The sequence below is a fragment of the Panthera leo genome, chromosome D2 (assembly GCF_018350215.1).
Source record: "Panthera leo isolate Ple1 chromosome D2, P.leo_Ple1_pat1.1, whole genome shotgun sequence".
In the NCBI taxonomy this organism is placed as follows: Eukaryota; Metazoa; Chordata; class Mammalia; order Carnivora; family Felidae; genus Panthera; species Panthera leo.
In genome coordinates, this window is record NC_056689.1 from 83,282,556 (window position 1) to 83,291,095 (window position 8,540).

The following is an 8,540-nucleotide window of genomic DNA, read 5'->3' on the forward strand; positions in this document are numbered from 1 at the left end:
GGCCCACAGTCCTGTGCACAGATAACTAACTCTAACTTGCTGACCAACAGGTACAACCGAATGTCGTCCCACTCCATTGGGGATGTCCAGCCAGAACCCACCCAGCACATGTTCACGAACAAAGAAATGACTGAGCGCCTTCATTTGAACTGCCCTACAGGGGCGCCTGGGTGGCTCGGTCGGTTAAGCGTCCGACTTTGGCTCAGGTCATGATCTCACGGTCCGTGGGTTCGAGCCCCACGTCGGGCTCTGTGCTGACAGCTCAGAGCCTGGAGTCTGTTTCAGATTCTGTGTCTCCCTCTCTCTGTGACCCTCCCCCGTTCATGCTCTGTCTCTCTCTGTCTCAAAAGTAAATAAACGTTAAAATAAATAAATAAATAAATGAACTGCCCTACAGAGCATCACAGACGGTGTGCCTTGAATGACAAGCATTTATCTCTCGTGGTTCTGGAGGCTGGACCTCCGAGATCAGGGTGCCAGCAGATTTGGTATCTGGCTTACAGGAGGCCGCTTTCTCACCACGTCCTCACGTGTGCAAGAGAGACAGAGCACATCCTCTCCTTATAGCGATGCTCACCCTGTCGCGAGGGCTCTCCTTCCTGACCTGATCACCTCCAGAATGCCCCGCCCCTAATACCACCCTATTGGAAATTAGGGTTTCAATATGTGAGTTCTGAAGGGGCCCAAACCTGCAGTTTATAACAGCGAACCAATGAAGCAGTGGGAGCAGTAAGGAGCAGATAGAGGAAAGTGAGACATCCCACGACCGCACAGGGTCCGTGTGTCGCAAAATACGGTCAATATGTGGCAAGTTGCCAACAAATTACAATTTCTATACAATTACATGGTTTGCTACCTCCTTTGTTGATCAGTCCTGAATGAAAGTACAGTTTATTATAAGTTTCCCCAAATGCTACAGCCATGCTCGCAACAGCCTGATTACCTGACAGGCCTGAGGCATGGATGTTACTGACTTGATCCGGAACTTGGGAAGGAGAAGAGGAAGGCTCTGTTTGGAGACCGAGGGCCCTGGGCTGGAGGGGAGAGGGGGGAATGGCCTGGGGCTGGCTGTGAGGTTGAGTCTCATAGATGCTGCAGTGTGCTTGAGTGTATGTGTGTGTGCTGGTGTGTGTATATCGAGTGCGTGTGTTGGTGTGTATATATGAGTGTGTGTGCATGTATATGTATGTATGTGCACATACCAGGTAAACCAAGAGAAGCTCCTTGAGTGGGCTTCTCAGGTTCTAGACCCTTCTATGGTGTGACCTGTGTATCTCTGAGAGCCCTAATTTGCACCTTTTCATGAGATAGAGGTAATGACACAGGAAGCAATAGAACAATTGGGCCAAAGAGTCCATTTCTAGTGCCTCAGCTCCCTGCCCCACAAAGTGGGCTAATCTTCCTGCGCTGGGGGGAGGTTCAAGCACAGTATATAAGGGAAAAGGCTTTGATGTTAAAAGTTGGATGAAAGGAACTCCCATCACTGAACAGATAAAGAAATACCCACTTCCAGGGAGATATCGGAACCTGTAGGTAAGACGTGGAAACCATGGGAGACATCTGGAAGGGACAAGGGCAGGATGTAGGAATGGACAGGGGGGTCCGCTGAACTTGCCCAGCCAAACCCTCTCAGCATAGAAGGGGACCCTCCTGACATGTCCCGGTGGCTAAGCACCTTCACTCAGCCACTGATGCTCTTGCAACCCAATTTTCCACCAGGTGTTCTGCAGACATCTTCTTCCTCACATAAATGTCAGGAACACGTTAAGCACCACCTTTTCCAGAACCTTCCAGCAGCACCTGACTGGGTTCTGTCTCATCCCAGGGCTGGTTGCCACTGAGCAGGCCACAGGGGACCCAGATGCGGCACCCACACCCTGCTGCCCGGTGCCCTAGCTCCTGGGCCCTGCTCCCCACAGCTTTCCCTTGATTTAAAACACTGCCTCTACCTCCCCCTATGTTAATATTTCGTAAGTAAAGAAGAAACTTGCAACCAAAGTGCCCATTTAAAGTGTGAGTGTGTTTTCCATCCCCACTAAAAGCTGTTTCAAAAGAATGAATGATGTCTTAAAATCGAGGGAATATGATAATATGTGTTTGATAAAGAGATCTTCAGGCTCTGAGAGATGCCTCTGGGAAATAGTAAGCAGTCTGATGAGCCCCCTAAGAATCTCCATATCTCCACGCCTTGATTTGTACTGTTTCCTCTAATGGAAATATCAGCACCCCAACCTGGTAAAACCATGCCATTTTTCATCACTTTTAAAAAGACTCCTCTTCCTCTGGTCCTGACTGACAAAATACACACTCATCTGCCCGCATGACCATCCTGTGACTGTCCTGCTTTGTCCAAGGCAGAGGGCTGTCACCAGACCCAGAACACTCAAGCCTCCCTTTATTACAGCCTTTGTCATAGTTGATGACAATTAACTACTCCTTCATCAGCTGTCTGTGGGTCAGGCTTTCATCAAAGGGGTTCACAAACATTAACTTGCTTGATCTTCTTGACTTTTCCAGAAAGATCCCATTATCATGCCCATTTTACAGGGAAGGAAACTGAAGGCACAGAAGTTTAAGTAACTTGCCCAACATAGCACAGCTTTTAAGGAGTAGCCTCTTTTCTACCCCAGCCCCTTCCCCCATGTGGACCCCTCTGGTCTGTAAGCTGTTGGGACCAAGGATTGGGTTTTACTTGCTTCTGAACCTACGACGTTCACCTGATATCACTGTGTTCTGTTGCCCCCTGCTCCAGCCCAGGAAGATGTCCTTGTGGGGAAAGGGAATGCATCCCAGCCAGGGCCTCCTCTTTGACTTGTCAACAGTCCCCTTGCCTTGCTTTTGGTGCCATTGTGTCATGAAAATAGCAGAACCTCGTAAAGAGGGTTTTGGTCCCTTGATTCTTTTGGGTTTCCCATATTACACAAGGTTTGGCTTCCCCGGGGCGTGAGCAGCACACATTTCTAAGACACTTCACCTAATAGTTGGGTGGCCAGAAGCACTATGACTTCTGCTCCAGAGGTGGGACTGGATTATTCCAGGCCATGTCAGATTCCCAGATTCGGGTTTCATTCTTATTTGATTTTTTAACTTAGTTTTTTTTTCTTTTGACAATTCAGGGAACTCATTACTTTCTTCATTGAGTATCCTAACTGGGCCTTTTAGAATGTAAATTCTTTCCAGCCATCGACATGGAAAATGCTCTTCCATTTTGTTCTAATTGGTGAAGTAAAATTGGCCTAAGTAGGGAAGCAACATCCAACGTGCTCACAAATGGGGGAAGGTTACCGACCGTGGTGTTCTCTATGTTTTCAGTAGAGACACAGCCCCCAGGCAGATGCTAAACTATAAAAGACCACCTTTCAGTGGTACAGAGAGGTTAAGTCCTAGGATTTGAGAGAGGAGGTAAACTATGGCAAGCATTCTGAGGGATTTTTCAAATAGACTCGATGTGTGCAAAGTCTCTGTTCCTCTTCCTCCTTTGTGGCTAGATGGGACCCAGACAAAGGCTGGGCTTCCTGGCGACGCATGGAGAAATTACACAGTCGAGAAGATGAAACCGTGCACCAAATTTATCCCAATAATTGCAACAGACAGATCGTTTGACAGGCTCTGTTCAGACTTCCCAAACAAATCCAGCCCACAGTGGTCCATTTTGGAATCCTTTGGCTTCTGTCTTCTGGAGGCTTATATTTTTTCATCCTAAAAGTTTCCCCTTGGGAAGCTGGGCTGTCTTGGACAATCAAGAATGGTTAACAACCATACTAGAAGCTGCCTACAGGTTGACAGGCAAACGGGTCAAGTACCTCGTGTAATCTCCCCGGTAATTTGATGTCACACCTTTAATAATTTCTCTGAATGTCTTCATGCGAGGCTTCAAGGGCTCCTTTTGTTTTTGACAAAATACAAAATAAAATAGGACAATTTTAAGATCAATTAGACCGTGAAAAAATGGTCCCCTCTTCTGATTTCTGCACTTTTATTATAATCAAATATCGCCAAAGGATTAGAAACGACAACACTAATAGCTCGTTGATTTCTATTTGTTCTAGAAACAGACACTAATTGTTCGTGGCAGTTTACCTCACTGTTGCCCGCTGCTAAGCTTTGACGTCAGGCGAGCCAGCGTCCCTGAGCCCGCGGCCTGGCCTGGCATGAAGGACGTGGCCCAGAAGGGCGGGGCTGCCCAAAGGGGCGGGGCGGGGCGGCCCAGGTCGCAGAGAAGGAGAGAGAGGCTGGGCAGGTATTCATTAGCGCTCCTGTCCTACACAGGTTTTTCATTAACCTGACAGATTTTTCAAAACCAGAAATGCTTTCTGCCATTCTTGGGTCACGTGAGCCCTCTTTCTCATCGCCCAGCAGCTCAGTTGTACTGAGTGTGTAGCCACGTCCCGCACTGATCTCGGGTCCCACCGCAGTGTCTGCGGTGCTCTGCACAAAGCTGAACAGGGCCTGAGTTCCTGAGCACTGGTGGCCTTCCAGACCCTTCTATCCAGAGGCCATTCACTTACAAATTGTCGAGCTTAACCCAGCCCCTCAAAGAGCAACGCAACCCACCAACAGGAATACACAGACTCCGGGGGGGTGTCTCTTAAACACATGGCTTAAGGATGTAAACATGTATTCACTCAGGATGGGCCATCCGACAGGGAGTCTTTGACTCAAGATTCTTAAAATCCTTCCGTAAGAAGGTTCCCTCCTCCTCATCTCCTTCTCTGCTGGTCCAGGCCATGATCCATGGTTCAGGCATGAGGCAGCATTTGCGTGGGATGCTTGGCCAGGAAAGAAGTAGACTTACTCCCCCGCATGAAGCCTTAATACCAGGCCGGCAACGAGCTCAGCAGTGGGCTGGGTCCCAACCACTCTCACAGCTGCTGCATGTCAGTAGCCCAACCCAAGTGGTGAGACTTTGGCTGCTTCTCCAGGGGATCTGGGACCCTTACCTTTAAGAAGGATCTACGTTTCAGCCTATAGATATCTTGTGTCCTCCGACAGGCTTCTTGCTCCCTTCCCCCATGATGAATGAATGAGCACATCATGGACCACATCCCATTTCACACGGAAACCACAGGGAAGCAGGGAGATTAGATAGTCAGAATGCAAAGCCCAGTCATACCCATTCTAAGAGCTCCAGGATGCACGGGAAATCCCCGGTCACCGGTTCCTCTGTTCCTCATCACACACCACCAGCTCCGTGAGGCCTGGCTTGTGTATTAATAACCACCTCAGAGAAGATTCCAAGTCTCTTACCTTCTCTGATTTCTGTTTTAGAGCTGATATAAGGAAATATAACACTCTGGATCATTCCATCTTACCCAGAGCAAGACCGTCCTAAAGGATTTAGATACTGGACAAAAATGTGCATGCTATAGTTACTCTCAGAAACTCGGTTACAACCGATTTTGAACTCAATCCAGACTCAGTTCAAGAACCCCAGGCCCCAACACGTTGGCTCGTATTTGAAAGGAAGGCTGTGTCTACAAGACTGCCAATTTGAACACAGGCCAAACAGCAACCAGATCCTAGGAAAAAAATAATGATTTAAAATACGTACATGGCACTCAGATTCCCTTTTCTGTCTATGAGATTTTTTTTTTTTCTTAAAAACATAGGTATGCATGTCGCATCTGTCCCAACTCAGGGTTTGCTGGCTTGTACAGGCTCTCAAGAGCCAGTGGTTAAAAATTTCAGGAATTTTGTGAAGCTGGTTGTGGAGCACAGCTGTTTTAAGTATTAGGTTATATAAACTTACAATTAAATAAGTTACGTTTTTAAAAGGTTAAGTATTTTATTTCAAATAAAGTTATTTAAATAATAAATATGCAATGAAAGGTATTTACCTCAAAGCTATGATTTATTTTAGCTTAGATCTCCCGAATAAATCACTCTCTAATGACTTCACTGCATTTTCCTCCTATCTACAATCTTGAGGTTCTTCATGCCAATTTTTTTTTTAATTTTTTTACATCTATTTATTTTTGAGAGACAGAGAGAGCACAAGTTGGGGAGGGGCAGAGAGAGAGGGAGACACAGAATCCGAAGCAGGCTCCAGGCTCTGAGCTGTCAGCACAGAGCCCAACGCGGGGCTCGAACTCACAGACCGTGAGATCATGACCTGAGCTGAAGTCGGACGCTCAACCGACTGAGCCACCCAGGTGCCCCTCTTCATGCCAATTTTATCTGTGGGGTGAAAGCAGTAAGCAGTGGTGTGCCATGCGGTGGAGCTCTTTACACAACAGGAATTGGCATCCACAGTGGATCAGGGCTTCTCCGCCCCCCGGAGAACGGGTTCTTAAGCAATCACTGGCCACCACTGGCCTACACACAGAGTTCGACGATATTTCCGGGCCAGGTTGATCTTTTAGGAAGTTCTCAAAGACTGTGCTTCTCCACTCATTTTACTGACGAAATCTGTTGCCCGCATTTATCAGCTAACATCCATTCACCCCTGTTTGTGGGAAGTGAGAATCTCATCTCTCTCTCTCTCTCTCTCTCTCTTTTTTTCCTTTAAATAGATTCAGCCCTGTACAGAATTATCCCCTGTAATGGACTTAGTCTCCATCCTGCAATTATTAATATCGGGCAGAGGTCGTGTGTTTCTTGGCAAGGCTCACGTTCCCATGTATAAATCATGATAAAGTAGGTTCGCTCTGGAAGGGGGACTGCTGTTTTCAATTTGGCCAGTGTAGAAATGCAGTTGGTTTAAACAAGGGCTCTTTTAGAAACTGAGGTCCAGCGGTACAGACGGGGGGGGCTGAAATGATCTGGATACATTCACAAACTTTGCAGCCAGTGGAAATCAGCCCAGGGACAAAATGCACCCACTGTGCCCGGGAAGGTTCCCTCTCACAGCCTGGGGAACCAGCAGGTCTGTGTCGTGCCCCCTCTTACGGCCAACGATGAGGATGCTTTCTTTCGCTTGTTGGGGGGAAGCTTGCAATCCCTGTGTCGAGTCAATGAGTGGGAGCTCGCACGTCCTGTGCAAGCCTCTCCTGGAGATACAGGCACATCCGCCCTCCATGCAATAAAGCTTTCTGGCTTCTCTGATTAATATTTAAAAGAAGTAATATGACCTGAGGAACAGGTATAATCCTCTTGTTCGGAGACTTTTGGTACTACACGTACCACAGCCACGTGCCCCAGTGTTGGACAGACGTGGCGCCATTGTCCCCGAAGACGTCTCTTCCACCTTCTCCCCAGGCCAGTCCTCCCCCCGCTGCTTGCTCCTCTGGGTCAGTCACAACTCACTTCTCTGTGTCTCCTTCCTGACAGCTTAGGGCTCCAAAAATGAAAAAAAATAAATAAATAAAAAAGCCAGATCAGGCCTGTCTTCCTACTCCCGGAGGAGAAGACTGAACAGGGATGATCCCGCCCACAGAACCTCCAGCCTGATCTGATTAGACTCTGCTGTTCCCTGTCAACATTCTCTAGTTTATGTAACTTTATCTCCTCATCTCGGTTTTTCTTCATTTATTACTTTTAAATGAATATTTATTGAGGATTTATGATATGCCGGGAAGGAGAGAAAGCATGCACCAAGACATGAGGAGGGGACTCTAGGAGACTTGACATCAGTGAAGGCGGGTCCTTCGGGAAATGGCAAAAGATAAGGCTGAACGAGGTAGGCAGGTTATCGGGGCATCTTGCTAATGTGGTTGGGATTCTTCTGTAGTCAAAGGGAGCTTCTACATGATTTTAATTCAGGAGGTACATGTATATGCACACATGTATATTTCAGGTTAGGAGACATCACAGCTCAGAGCAGCCTTCTCTGCTGTCACATGACCACACTCCTGTTTGTGCACCTGCTAGGGAAAATGGTTCGAGGTCCCTCTGGCCCAGTCTCCCTCGTTCAGTACTTTATTTTACTCAAGAAGCTAACTCAAATTCTCTATTTTCGTAGGTATTTAGTTCTGAGTTTAGCTACACAATACTCTTGTGCACTTCTCTCCTTGCCGCATTTAAGTTCTAGTGTATTCTATCCCTCTGCTCATTTGTGCTTCATTCTAACAGTCCAGGGGTCAGGATCTATCCTCAGGTATTGTTACAACTAGTAAGTTCAGGGTGTGACAATTAAGAGCTCCTCTCTGTCGTAGCCACCCGTTCACAGCAGACCCGGCCACCTCCTTTGGCTAATGAAGCATGAACAGAAGTGACGTGAGCCCCTCCCAAGCAGCTGCTGTTAGGGGCAGAGCCAGCTTCGCTATGACTTCCTTGCTCCCTTCTGCCAGGAGACCGGCAGCCTCCCAGACCACTGCTATTTGGACATATTTACCTTTTACTTTTTCCATGGTGCAGCTTAGTCTATCGTGATGGGCTAATAGGCTTAATTTTGCGCTTGGAGTTCCGGGTAAGCCCGTAGGGAATTAACAATTTTTATTCCATCCCAGGGGGTTTTGTTTTAAGGTTTTTTTTAAGTTTTTATTTATTTATTTTCAGAGAGAAAGAGAGACAGACAGAGACAGAGAATCCCAAGCAGGCTCCGTGCTGTCAGCGCAGAGCTTGAGGCAGAACTCGATCCCACAAACTGCATGATCGTGACC